Source organism: Drosophila novamexicana, unplaced genomic scaffold (assembly GCF_003285875.2).
Source record: "Drosophila novamexicana strain 15010-1031.04,08,12 unplaced genomic scaffold, DnovRS2.1 tig00001690-arrow-arrow-pilon, whole genome shotgun sequence".
Lineage (NCBI taxonomy): Eukaryota > Metazoa > Arthropoda > Insecta > Diptera > Drosophilidae > Drosophila > Drosophila novamexicana.
This window is the reverse complement of record NW_020824876.1, coordinates 174,991-190,105: the sequence shown is the minus strand read 5'-3', so window position 1 is coordinate 190,105 and position 15,115 is coordinate 174,991.

Genomic DNA, 15,115 nt, shown 5'->3' with positions numbered 1-15,115 from the left:
AGTCGAGGGTAAAATTTGACATGAATTTGGACCAAAAATAAGGTCCCCAAACTTAAATGCCAAATTGATCTAGAGCCCAAACCATGAATAAAAAACTAAACCTCGTGAAAATCGGATGAAATTTGACCGAGTTATGGGAGTGGGAAATTTTGACCCATGTCTACATGAGGATTGATCCAAGTCCAGGGTAAAATTTGACATGAATTTGGACCAAAAATAAGGTCCCCAAACTTAAATGCCAAATTGATCTAGAGCCCAAACCATGAATAAAAAACTAAACCTCGTGAAAATCGGATGAGATTTGACCGAGTTATGGGAGTGGGAAATTTTGACCCATGTCTACATGAGGATTATTCCAAGTCCAGGGTAATATTTGACATGAATTTGGACCAAAAATAAGGTCCCCAAACTTAAATGCCAAACTGATCTAGAGCCCAAACCATGAATAAAAAACTAAACCTCGTGAAAATCGGATGAGATTTGACCGAGTTATGGTTATGGGAAATTTTGACCCATGTCTACATGAGGATTGATCCAAGTCCAGGGTAAAATTTGACATGAATTTGGACCAAAAATAAGGTCCCCAAACTTAAATGCCAAATTGATCTAGAGCCCAAACCATGAATAAAAAACTAAACCTCGTGAAAATCGGATGAAATTTGACCGAGTTATGGGAGTGGGAAATTTTGACCCATGTCTACATGAGGATTGATCCAAGTCCAGGGTAAAATTTGACATGAATTTGGAGCAAAAATAAGGTCCCCAAACTTAAATGCCAAATTGATCTAGAGCCCAAACCATGAATAAAAAACTAAACCTCGTGAAAATCGGATGAAATTTGACCGAGTTATGGGAGTGGGAAATTTTGACCCATGTCTACATGAGGATTGATCCAAGTCCAGGGTAAAATTTGACATGAATTTGGACCAAAAATAAGGTCCCCAAACTTAAATGCCAAATTGATCTAGAGCCCAAACCATGAATAAAAAACTAAACCTCGTGAAAATCGGATGAAATTTGACCGAGTTATGGTTATGGGAAATTTTGACCCATGTCTACATGAGGATTGATCCAAGTCGAGGGTAAAATTTGACATGAATTTGGACCAAAAATAAGGTCCCCAAACTTAAATGCCAAATTGATCTAGAGCCCAAACCATGAATAAAAAACTAAACCTCGTGAAAATCGGATGAAATTTGACCGAGTTATGGGAGTGGGAAATTTTGACCCATGTCTACATGAGGATTGATCCAAGTCCAGGGTAAAATTTGACATGAATTTGGACCAAAAATAAGGTCCCCAAACTTAAATGCCAAATTGATCTAGAGCCCAAACCATGAATAAAAAACTAAACCTCGTGAAAATCGGATGAGATTTGACCGAGTTATGGGAATGGGAAATTTTGACCCATGTCTACATGAGGATTGATCCAAGTCCAGGGTAAAATTTGACATGAATTTGGACCAAAAATAAGGTCCCCAAACTTAAATGCCAAATTGATCTAGAGCCCAAACCATGAATAAAAAACTAAACCTCGTGAAAATCGGATGAAATTTGACCGAGTTATGGGAGTGGCAAATTTTGACCCATGTCTACATGAGGATTGATCCAAGTCCAGGGTAAAATTTGACATGAATTTGGACCAAAAATAAGGTCCCCAAACTTAAATGCCAAATTGATCTAGAGCCCAAACCATGTATAAAAAACTAAACCTCGTGAAAATCGGATGAGATTTGACCGAGTTATGGGAATGGGAAATTTTGACCCATATCTACATGAGGATTGATCCAAGTCCAGGGTAAAATTTGACATGAATTTGGACCAAAAATAAGGTCCCCAAACTTAAATGCCAAATTGATCTAGAGCCCAACCCATGAATAAAAAACTAAACCTCGTGAAAATCGGATGAAATTTGACCGAGTTATGGGAATGGGAAATTTTGACCCATGTCTACATGAGGATTATTCCAAGTCCAGGGTAAAATTTGACATGAATTTGGACCAGAAATAAGGTCCCCAAACTTAAATGCCAAATTGATCTAGAGCCTAAACCATGAATAAAAAACTAAACCTCGTGAAAATCGGATGAAATTTGACCGAGTTATGGTTATGGGAAATTTTGACCCATGTCTACATGAGGATTGATCCAAGTCGAGGGTAAAATTTGACATGAATTTGGACCAAAAATAAGGTCCCCAAACTTAAATGCCAAATTGATCTAGAGCCCAAACCATGAATAAAAAACTAAACCTCGTGAAAATCGGATGAAATTTGACCGAGTTATGGGAGTGGGAAATTTTGACCCATGTCTACATGAGGATTGATCCAAGTCCAGGGTAAAATTTGACATGAATTTGGACCAGAAATAAGGTCCCCAAACTTTAATGCCAAATTGATCTAGAGCCCAAACCATGAATAAAAAACTAAGCCTCGTGAAAATCGGATGAAATTTGACCGAGTTATGGGAGTGGGAAATTTTGACCCATGTCTACATGAGGATTGATCCAAGTCCAGGGTAAAATTTGACATGAATTTGGACCAAAAATAAGGTCCCCAAACTTAAATGCCAAATTGATCTAGAGCCCAAACCATGAATAAAAAACTAAACCTCGTGAAAATCGGATGAAATTTGACCGAGTTATGGGAGTGGGAAATTTTGACCCATGTCTACATGAGGATTGATCCAAGTCCAGGGTAAAATTTGACATGAATTTGGACCAAAAATAAGGTCCCCAAACTTAAATGCCAAATTGATCTAGAGCCCAAACCATGAATAAAAAACTAAACCTCGTGAAAATCGGATGAGATTTGACCGAGTTATGGGAATGGGAAATTTTGACCCATGTCTACATGAGGATTGATCCAAGTCCAGGGTAAAATTTGACATGAATTTGGACCAAAAATAAGGTCCCCAAACTTAAATGCCAAATTGATCTAGAGCCCAAACCATGAATAAAAAACTAAACCTCGTGAAAATCGGATGAAATTTGACCGAGTTATGGTTATGGGAAATTTTGACCCATGTCTACATGAGGATTGATCCAAGTCGAGGGTAAAATTTGACATGAATTTGGACCAAAAATAAGGTCCCCAAACTTAAATGCCAAATTGATCTAGAGCCCAAACCATGAATAAAAAACTAAACCTCGTGAAAATCGGATGAAATTTGACCGAGTTATGGGAGTGGGAAATTTTGACCCATGTCTACATGAGGATTGATCCAAGTCCAGGGTAAAATTTGACATGAATTTGGACCAAAAATAAGGTCCCCAAACTTAAATGCCAAATTGATCTAGAGCCCAAACCATGAATAAAAAACTAAACCTCGTGAAAATCGGATGAGATTTGACCGAGTTATGGGAGTGGGAAATTTTGACCCATGTCTACATGAGGATTATTCCAAGTCCAGGGTAATATTTGACATGAATTTGGACCAAAAATAAGGTCCCCAAACTTAAATGCCAAACTGATCTAGAGCCCAAACCATGAATAAAAAACTAAACCTCGTGAAAATCGGATGAGATTTGACCGAGTTATGGTTATGGGAAATTTTGACCCATGTCTACATGAGGATTGATCCAAGTCCAGGGTAAAATTTGACATGAATTTGGACCAAAAATAAGGTCCCCAAACTTAAATGCCAAATTGATCTAGAGCCCAAACCATGAATAAAAAACTAAACCTCGTGAAAATCGGATGAAATTTGACCGAGTTATGGGAGTGGGAAATTTTGACCCATGTCTACATGAGGATTGATCCAAGTCCAGGGTAAAATTTGACATGAATTTGGACCAAAAATAAGGTCCCCAAACTTAAATGCCAAATTGATCTAGAGCCCAAACCATGAATAAAAAACTAAACCTCGTGAAAATCGGATGAAATTTGACCGAGTTATGGGAGTGGGAAATTTTGACCCATGTCTACATGAGGATTGATCCAAGTCCAGGGTAAAATTTGACATGAATTTGGACCAAAAATAAGGTCCCCAAACTTAAATGCCAAATTGATCTAGAGCCCAAACCATGAATAAAAAACTAAACCTCGTGAAAATCGGATGAAATTTGACCGAGTTATGGTTATGGGAAATTTTGACCCATGTCTACATGAGGATTGATCCAAGTCGAGGGTAAAATTTGACATGAATTTGGACCAAAAATAAGGTCCCCAAACTTAAATGCCAAATTGATCTAGAGCCCAAACCATGAATAAAAAACTAAACCTCGTGAAAATCGGATGAAATTTGACCGAGTTATGGGAGTGGGAAATTTTGACCCATGTCTACATGAGGATTGATCCAAGTCCAGGGTAAAATTTGACATGAATTTGGACCAAAAATAAGGTCCCCAAACTTAAATGCCAAATTGATCTAGAGCCCAAACCATGAATAAAAAACTAAACCTCGTGAAAATCGGATGAGATTTGACCGAGTTATGGGAATGGGAAATTTTGACCCATGTCTACATGAGGATTGATCCAAGTCCAGGGTAAAATTTGACATGAATTTGGACCAAAAATAAGGTCCCCAAACTTAAATGCCAAATTGATCTAGAGCCCAAACCATGAATAAAAAACTAAACCTCGTGAAAATCGGATGAAATTTGACCGAGTTATGGGAGTGGCAAATTTTGACCCATGTCTACATGAGGATTGATCCAAGTCCAGGGTAAAATTTGACATGAATTTGGACCAAAAATAAGGTCCCCAAACTTAAATGCCAAATTGATCTAGAGCCCAAACCATGAATAAAAAACTAAACCTCGTGAAAATCGGATGAGATTTGACCGAGTTATGGGAATGGGAAATTTTGACCCATATCTACATGAGGATTGATCCAAGTCCAGGGTAAAATTTGACATGAATTTGGACCAAAAATAAGGTCCCCAAACTTAAATGCCAAATTGATCTAGAGCCCAACCCATGAATAAAAAACTAAACCTCGTGAAAATCGGATGAAATTTGACCGAGTTATGGGAATGGGAAATTTTGACCCATGTCTACATGAGGATTATTCCAAGTCCAGGGTAAAATTTGACATGAATTTGGACCAAAAATAAGGTCCCCAAACTTAAATGCCAAATTGATCTAGAGCCCAAACCATGAATAAAAAACTAAACCTCGTGAAAATCGGATGAAATTTGACCGAGTTATGGTTATGGGAAATTTTGACCCATGTCTACATGAGGATTGATCCAAGTCGAGGGTAAAATTTGACATGAATTTGGACCAAAAATAAGGTCCCCAAACTTAAATGCCAAATTGATCTAGAGCCCAAACCATGAATAAAAAACTAAACCTCGTGAAAATCGGATGAGATTTGACCGAGTTATGGGAATGGGAAATTTTGACCCATGTCTACATGAGGATTGATCCAAGTCCAGGGTAAAATTTGACATGAATTTGGACCAAAAATAAGGTCCCCAAACTTAAATGCCAAATTGATCTAGAGCCCAAACCATGAATAAAAAACTAAACCTCGTGAAAATCGGATGAGATTTGACCGAGTTATGGGAATGGGAAATTTTGACCCATGTCTACATGAGGATTATTCCAAGTCCAGGGTAATATTTGACATGAATTTGGACCAAAAATAAGGTCCCCAAACTTAAATGCCAAACTGATCTAGAGCCCAAACCATGAATAAAAAACTAAACCTCGTGAAAATCGGATGAGATTTGACCGAGTTATGGTTATGGGAAATTTTGACCCATGTCTACATGAGGATTGATCCAAGTCCAGGGTAAAATTTGACATGAATTTGGACCAAAAATAAGGTCCCCAAACTTAAATGCCAAATTGATCTAGAGCCCAAACCATGAATAAAAAACTAAACCTCGTGAAAATCGGATGAGATTTGACCGAGTTATGGGAATGGGAAATTTTGACCCATGTCTACATGAGGATTGATCCAAGTCCAGGGTAAAATTTGACATGAATTTGGACCAAAAATAAGGTCCCCAAACTTAAATGCCAAATTGATCTAGAGCCCAAACCATGAATAAAAAACTAAACCTCGTGAAAATCGGATGAAATTTGACCGAGTTATGGGAGTGGCAAATTTTGACCCATGTCTACATGAGGATTGATCCAAGTCCAGGGTAAAATTTGACATGAATTTGGACCAAAAATAAGGTCCCCAAACTTAAATGCCAAATTGATCTAGAGCCCAAACCATGAATAAAAAACTAAACCTCGTGAAAATCGGATGAAATTTGACCGAGTTATGGTTATGGGAAATTTTGACCCATGTCTACATGAGGATTGATCCAAGTCGAGGGTAAAATTTGACATGAATTTGGACCAAAAATAAGGTCCCCAAACTTAAATGCCAAATTGATCTAGAGCCCAAACCATGAATAAAAAGCTAAACCTCGTGAAAATCGGATGAGATTTGACCGAGTTATGGGAATGGGAAATTTTGACCCAGGTCTACATGAGGATTGATCCAAGTCCAGGGTAAAATTTGACATGAATTTGGACCAAAAATAAGGTCCCCAAACTTAAATGCCAAATTGATCTAGAGCCCAACCCATGAATAAAAAACTAAACCTCGTGAAAATCGGATGAAATTTGACCGAGTTATGGGAATGGGAAATTTTGACCCATGTCTACATGAGGATTATTCCAAGTCCAGGGTAAAATTTGACATGAATTTGGACCAAAAATAAGGTCCCCAAACTTAAATGCCAAATTGATCTAGAGCCCAACCCATGAATAAAAAACTAAACCTCGTGAAAATCGGATGAAATTTGACCGAGTTATGGGAATGGGAAATTTTGACCCATGTCTACATGAGGATTATTCCAAGTCCAGGGTAAAATTTGACATGAATTTGGACCAAAAATAAGGTCCCCAAACTTAAATGCCAAATTGATCTAGAGTCCAAACCATGTATAAAAAACTAAACCTCGTGAAAATCGGATGAGATTTGACCGAGTTATGGGAATGGGAAATTTTGACCCATATCTACATGAGGATTGATCCAAGTCCAGGGTAAAATTTGACATGAATTTGGACCAAAAATAAGGTCCCCAAACTTAAATGCCAAATTGATCTAGAGCCCAACCCATGAATAAAAAACTAAACCTCGTGAAAATCGGATGAAATTTGACCGAGTTATGGGAATGGGAAATTTTGACCCATGTCTACATTAGGATTATTCCAAGTCCAGGGTAAAATTTGACATGAATTTGGACCAAAAATAAGGTCCCCAAACTTAAATGCCAAATTGATCTAGAGCCCAAACCATGAATAAAAAACTAAGCCTCGTGAAAATCGGATGAAATTTGACCGAGTTATGGTTATGGGAAATTTTGACCCATGTCTACATGAGGATTGATCCAAGTCGAGGGTAAAATTTGACATGAATTTGGACCAAAAATAAGGTCCCCAAACTTAAATGCCAAATTGATCTAGAGCCCAAACCATGAATAAAAAAGTAAACCTCGTGAAAATCGGATGAGATTTGACCGAGTTATGGGAATGGGAAATTTTGACCCATGTCTACATGAGGATTGATCCAAGTCCAGGGTAAAATTTGACATGAATTTGGACCAAAAATAAGGTCCCCAAACTTAAATGCCAAATTGATCTAGAGCCCAAACCATGAATAAAAAACTAAACCTCGTGAAAATCGGATGAGATTTGACCGAGTTATGGGAATGGGAAATTTTGACCCATGTCTACATGAGGATTATTCCAAGTCCAGGGTAATATTTGACATGAATTTGGACCAAAAATAAGGTCCCCAAACTTAAATGCCAAACTGATCTAGAGCCCAAACCATGAATAAAAAACTAAACCTCGTGAAAATCGGATGAGATTTGACCGAGTTATGGGAGTGGCAAATTTTGACCCATGTCTACATGAGGATTGATCCAAGTCCAGGGTAAAATTTGACATGAATTTGGACCAAAAATAAGGTCCCCAAACTTAAATGCCAAATTGATCTAGAGCCCAAACCATGAATAAAAAACTAAACCTCGTGAAAATCGGATGAAATTTGACCGAGTTATGGTTATGGGAAATTTTGACCCATGTCTACATGAGGATTGATCCAAGTCGAGGGTAAAATTTGACATGAATTTGGACCAAAAATAAGGTCCCCAAACTTAAATGCCAAATTGATCTAGAGCCCAAACCATGAATAAAAAGCTAAACCTCGTGAAAATCTGATGAAATTTGACCGAGTTATGGGAATGGGAAATTTTGACCCAGGTCTACATGAGGATTGATCCAAGTCCAGGGTAAAATTTGACATGAATTTGGACCAAAAATAAGGTCCCCAAACTTAAATGCCAAATTGATCTAGAGCCCAAACCATGAATAAAAAACTAAACCTCGTGAAAATCGGATGAAATTTGACCGAGTTATGGGAGTGGGAAATTTTGACCCATGTCTACATGAGGATTGATCCAAGTCCAGGGTAAAATTTGACATGAATTTGGACCATAAATAAGGTCCCCAAACTTTAATGCCAAATTGATCTAGAGCCCAAACCATGAATAAAAAACTAAGAAAATCGGATGAAATTTGACCGAGTTATGGGAGTGGGAAATTTTGACCCATGTCTACATGAGGATTGATCCAAGTCCAGGGTAAAATTTGACATGAATTTGGACCAAAAATAAGGTCCCCAAACTTAAATGCCAAATTGATCTAGAGCCCAAACCATGAATAAAAAACTAAACCTCGTGAAAATCGGATGAAATTTGACCGAGTTATGGGAGTGGGAAATTTTGACCCATGTCTACATGAGGATTGATCCAAGTCCAGGGTAAAATTTGACATGAATTTGGACCAAAAATAAGGTCCCCAAACTTAAATGCCAAATTGATCTAGAGCCCAAACCATGAATAAAAAACTAAACCTCGTGAAAATCGGATGAGATTTGACCGAGTTATGGGAATGGGAAATTTTGACCCATGTCTACATGAGGATTGATCCAAGTCCAGGGTAAAATTTGACATGAATTTGGACCAAAAATAAGGTCCCCAAACTTAAATGCCAAATTGATCTAGAGCCCAAACCATGAATAAAAAACTAAACCTCGTGAAAATCGGATGAAATTTGACCGAGTTATGGGAGTGGGAAATTTTGACCCATGTCTACATGAGGATTGATCCAAGTCCAGGGTAAAATTTGACATGAATTTGGACCAAAAATAAGGTCCCCAAACTTAAATGCCAAATTGATCTAGAGCCCAAACCATGAATAAAAAACTAAACCTCGTGAAAATCGGATGAGATTTGACCGAGTTATGGGAGTGGGAAATTTTGACCCATGTCTACATGAGGATTATTCCAAGTCCAGGGTAATATTTGACATGAATTTGGACCAAAAATAAGGTCCCCAAACTTAAATGCCAAACTGATCTAGAGCCCAAACCATGAATAAAAAACTAAACCTCGTGAAAATCGGATGAGATTTGACCGAGTTATGGTTATGGGAAATTTTGACCCATGTCTACATGAGGATTGATCCAAGTCCAGGGTAAAATTTGACATGAATTTGGACCAAAAATAAGGTCCCCAAACTTAAATGCCAAATTGATCTAGAGCCCAAACCATGAATAAAAAACTAAACCTCGTGAAAATCGGATGAAATTTGACCGAGTTATGGTTATGGGAAATTTTGACCCATGTCTACATGAGGATTGATCCAAGTCGAGGGTAAAATTTGACATGAATTTGGACCAAAAATAAGGTCCCCAAACTTAAATGCCAAATTGATCTAGAGCCCAAACCATGAATAAAAAACTAAACCTCGTGAAAATCGGATGAGATTTGACCGAGTTATGGGAATGGGAAATTTTGACCCATGTCTACATGAGGATTGATCCAAGTCCAGGGTAAAATTTGACATGAATTTGGACCAAAAATAAGGTCCTCAAACTTAAATGCCAAATTGATCTAGAGCCCAAACCATGAATAAAAAACTAAACCTCGTGAAAATCGGATGAAATTTGACCGAGTTATGGGAGTGGGAAATTTTGACCCATGTCTACATGAGGATTGATCCAAGTCCAGGGTAAAATTTGACATGAATTTGGACCAAAAATAAGGTCCCCAAACTTAAATGCCAAATTGATCTAGAGCCCAAACCATGTATAAAAAACTAAACCTCGTGAAAATCGGATGAGATTTGACCGAGTTATGGGAATGGGAAATTTTGACCCATATCTACATGAGGATTGATCCAAGTCCAGGGTAAAATTTGACATGAATTTGGACCAAAAATAAGGTCCCCAAACTTAAATGCCAAATTGATCTAGAGCCCAAACCATGAATAAAAAACTAAACCTCGTGAAAATCGGATGAAATTTGACCGAGTTATGGGAGTGGCAAATTTTGACCCATGTCTACATGAGGATTGATCCAAGTCCAGGGTAAAATTTGACATGAATTTGGACCAAAAATAAGGTCCCCAAACTTAAATGCCAAATTGATCTAGAGCCCAAACCATGTATAAAAAACTAAACCTCGTGAAAATCGGATGAGATTTGACCGAGTTATGGGAATGGGAAATTTTGACCCATGTCTACATGAGGATTGATCCAAGTCCAGGGTAAAATTTGACATGAATTTGGACCAAAAATAAGGTCCCCAAACTTAAATGCCAAATTGATCTAGAGCCCAAACCATGAATAAAAAACTAAACCTCGTGAAAATCGGATGAAATTTGACCGAGTTATGGGAATGGGAAATTTTGACCCATGTCTACATGAGGATTATTCCAAGTCCAGGGTAAAATTTGACATGAATTTGGACCAAAAATAAGATCCCCAAACTTAAATCCCAAATTGATCTAAAGCCCAAACCATGAATAAAAAACTAAACCTCGTGAAAATCGGATGAGATTTGACCGAGTTATGGGTATGGGAAATTTTGACCCATGTCTACATGAGGTTGATCCAAGTCCAGGGTAAAATTTGACATGAATTTGGACCAAAAATAAGATCCCCAAACTTAAATCCCAAATTGATCTAGAGCCCAAGCCATGAATAAAAAACTAAACCTCGTGAAAATCGGATGAGATTTGACCGAGTTATGGTTATGGGAAATTTTGAGTTATGTCTAGGTGAGGATTGATCCAAGTCCAGGGTAAAATTTGACATGAATTTGGACCAGAAATAAGGTCCCCAAACTTAAATGTCAAATTGATCTAGAGCCCAAACCATGAATAAAAAACTAAACCTCGTGAAAATCGGATGAGATTTGACCGAGTTATGGTTATGGGAAATTTTGAGTTATGTCTAGGTGAGGATTGATCCAAGTCCAGGGTAAAATTTGACATGAATTTGGACCAGAAATAGGGTCCCCAAACTTTAATGCCAAATTGATCTAAAGCCCAAACCATGAATAAAAAACTAAACCTCGTGAAAATCGGATGAAATTTTACCGAGTTATGGGAGTGGCAAATTTTGACCCATGTCTACATGAGGATTATTCCAAGTCCAGGGTAAAATTTGACATGAATTTGGACCAAAAATAAGGTCCCCAAACTTAAATGCCAAATTGATCTAGAGCCCAAACCATGAATAAAAAACTAAACCTCGTGAAAATCGGATGAGATTTGACCGAGTTATGGGAATGGGAAATTTTGACCCATGTCTACATGAGGATTGATCCAAGTCCAGGGTAAAATTTGACATGAATTTGGACCAAAAATAAGGTCCCCAAACTTAAATGCCAAATTGATCTAGAGCCCAAACCATGAATAAAAAACTAAACCTCGTGAAAATCGGATGAAATTTGACCGAGTTATGGGAGTGGCAAATTTTGACCCATGTCTACATGAGGATTGATCCAAGTCCAGGGTAAAATTTGACATGAATTTGGACCAAAAATAAGGTCCCCAAACTTAAATGCCAAATTGATCTAGAGCCCAAACCATGTATAAAAAACTAAACCTCGTGAAAATCGGATGAGATTTGACCGAGTTATGGGAATGGGAAATTTTGACCCATATCTACATGAGGATTGATCCAAGTCCAGGGTAAAATTTGACATGAATTTGGACCAAAAATAAGGTCCCCAAACTTAAATGCCAAATTGATCTAGAGCCCAACCCATGAATAAAAAACTAAACCTCGTGAAAATCGGATGAAATTTGACCGAGTTATGGGAATGGGAAATTTTGACCCATGTCTACATGAGGATTATTCCAAGTCCAGGGTAAAATTTGACATGAATTTGGACCAAAAATAAGGTCCCCAAACTTAAATGCCAAATTGATCTAGAGCCCAAACCATGAATAAAAAGCTAAACCTCGTGAAAATCGGATGAGATTTGACCGAGTTATGGGAATGGGAAATTTTGACCCAGGTCTACATGAGGATTGATCCAAGTCCAGGGTAAAATTTGACATGAATTTGGACCAGAAATAAGGTCCCCAAACTTTAATGCCAAATTGATCTAGAGCCCAAACCATGAATAAAAAACTAAACCTCGTGAAAATCGGATGAGATTTGACCGAGTTATGGGTATGGGAAATTTTGACCCATGTCTACATGAGGATTGATCCAAGTCCAGGGTAAAATTTGACATGAATTTGGACCAAAAATAAGGTCCCCAAACTTAAATCCCAAATTGATCTAAAGCCCAAACCATGAATAAAAAACTAAACCTCGTGAAAATCGGATGAGATTTGACCGAGTTATGGGAGTGGCAAATTTTGACCCATGTCTACATGAGGATTATTCCAAGTCCAGGGTAATATTTGACATGAATTTGGACCAAAAATAAGGTCCCCAAACTTAAATGCCAAATTGATCTAGAGCCCAAACCATGAATAAAAAACTAAACCTCGTGAAAATCGGATGAAATTTGACCGAGTTATGGGAGTGGGAAATTTTGACCCATGTCTACATGAGGATTATTCCAAGTCCAGGGTAAAATTTGACATGAATTTGGACCAAAAATAAGGTCCCCAAACTTAAATGCCAAATTGATCTAGAGCCCAAACCATGAATAAAAAACTAAACCTCGTGAAAATCGGATGAGATTTGACCGAGTTATGGGAATGGGAAATTTTGACCCATGTCTACATGAGGATTGATCCAAGTCCAGGGTAAAATTTGACATGAATTTGGACCAAAAATAAGGTCCCCAAACTTAAATGCCAAATTGATCTAGAGCCCAAACCATGAATAAAAAACTAAACCTCGTGAAAATCGGATGAAATTTGACCGAGTTATGGGAGTGGCAAATTTTGACCCATGTCTACATGAGGATTGATCCAAGTCCAGGGTAAAATTTGACATGAATTTGGACCAAAAATAAGGTCCCCAAACTTAAATGCCAAATTGATCTAGAGCCCAAACCATGTATAAAAAACTAAACCTCGTGAAAATCGGATGAGATTTGACCGAGTTATGGGAATGGGAAATTTTGACCCATATCTACATGAGGATTGATCCAAGTCCAGGGTAAAATTTGACATGAATTTGGACCAAAAATAAGGTCCCCAAACTTAAATGCCAAATTGATCTAGAGCCCAACCCATGAATAAAAAACTAAACCTCGTGAAAATCGGATGAAATTTGACCGAGTTATGGGAATGGGAAATTTTGACCCATGTCTACATGAGGATTATTCCAAGTCCAGGGTAAAATTTGACATGAATTTGGACCAAAAATAAGGTCCCCAAACTTAAATGCCAAATTGATCTAGAGCCCAAACCATGAATAAAAAGCTAAACCTCGTGAAAATCGGATGAGATTTGACCGAGTTATGGGAATGGGAAATTTTGACCCAGGTCTACATGAGGATTGATCCAAGTCCAGGGTAAAATTTGACATGAATTTGGACCAGAAATAAGGTCCCCAAACTTTAATGCCAAATTGATCTAGAGCCCAAACCATGAATAAAAAACTAAACCTCGTGAAAATCGGATGAGATTTGACCGAGTTATGGGTATGGGAAATTTTGACCCATGTCTACATGAGGATTGATCCAAGTCCAGGGTAAAATTTGACATGAATTTGGACCAAAAATAAGGTCCCCAAACTTAAATGCCAAATTGATCTAGAGCCCAAACCATGAATAAAAAACTAAACCTCGTGAAAATCGGATGAGATTTGACCGAGTTATGGGAATGGGAAATTTTGACCCATGTCTACATGAGGATTGATCCAAGTCCAGGGTAAAATTTGACATGAATTTGGACCAAAAATAAGGTCCCCAAACTTAAATGCCAAATTGATCTAGAGCCCAAACCATGAATAAAAAACTAAACCTCGTGAAAATCGGATGAAATTTGACCGAGTTATGGGAATGGGAAATTTTGACCCATGTCTACATGAGGATTATTCCAAGTCCAGGGTAAAATTTGACATGAATTTGGACCAAAAATAAGATCCCCAAACTTAAATCCCAAATTGATCTAAAGCCCAAACCATGAATAAAAAACTAAACCTCGTGAAAATCGGATGAGATTTGACCGAGTTATGGGTATGGGAAATTTTGACCCATGTCTACATGAGGTTGATCCAACTCCAGGGTAAAATTTGACATGAATTTGGACCAAAAATAAGATCCCCAAACTTAAATCCCAAATTGATCTAGAGCCCAAGCCATGAATAAAAAACTAAACCTCGTGAAAATCGGATGAGATTTGACCGAGTTATGGTTATGGGAAATTTTGAGTTATGTCTAGGTGAGGATTGATCCAAGTCCAGGGTAAAATTTGACATGAATTTGGACCAGAAATAAGGTCCCCAAACTTAAATGTCAAATTGATCTAGAGCCCAAACCATGAATAAAAAACTAAACCTCGTGAAAATCGGATGAAATTTGACCGAGTTATGGTTATGGGAAATTTTGAGTTATGTCTAGGTGAGGATTGATCCAAGTCCAGGGTAAAATTTGACATGAATTTGGACCAGAAATAGGGTCCCCAAACTTTAATGCCAAATTGATCTAAAGCCCAAACCATGAATAAAAAACTAAACCTCGTGAAAATCGGATGAAATTTGACCGAGTTATGGGAGTGGCAAATTTTGACCCATGTCTACATGAGGATTATTCCAAGTCCAGGGTAATATTTGACATGAATTTGGACCAAAAATAAGGTCCCCAAACTTAAATGCCAAATTGATCTAGAGCCCAAACCATGAA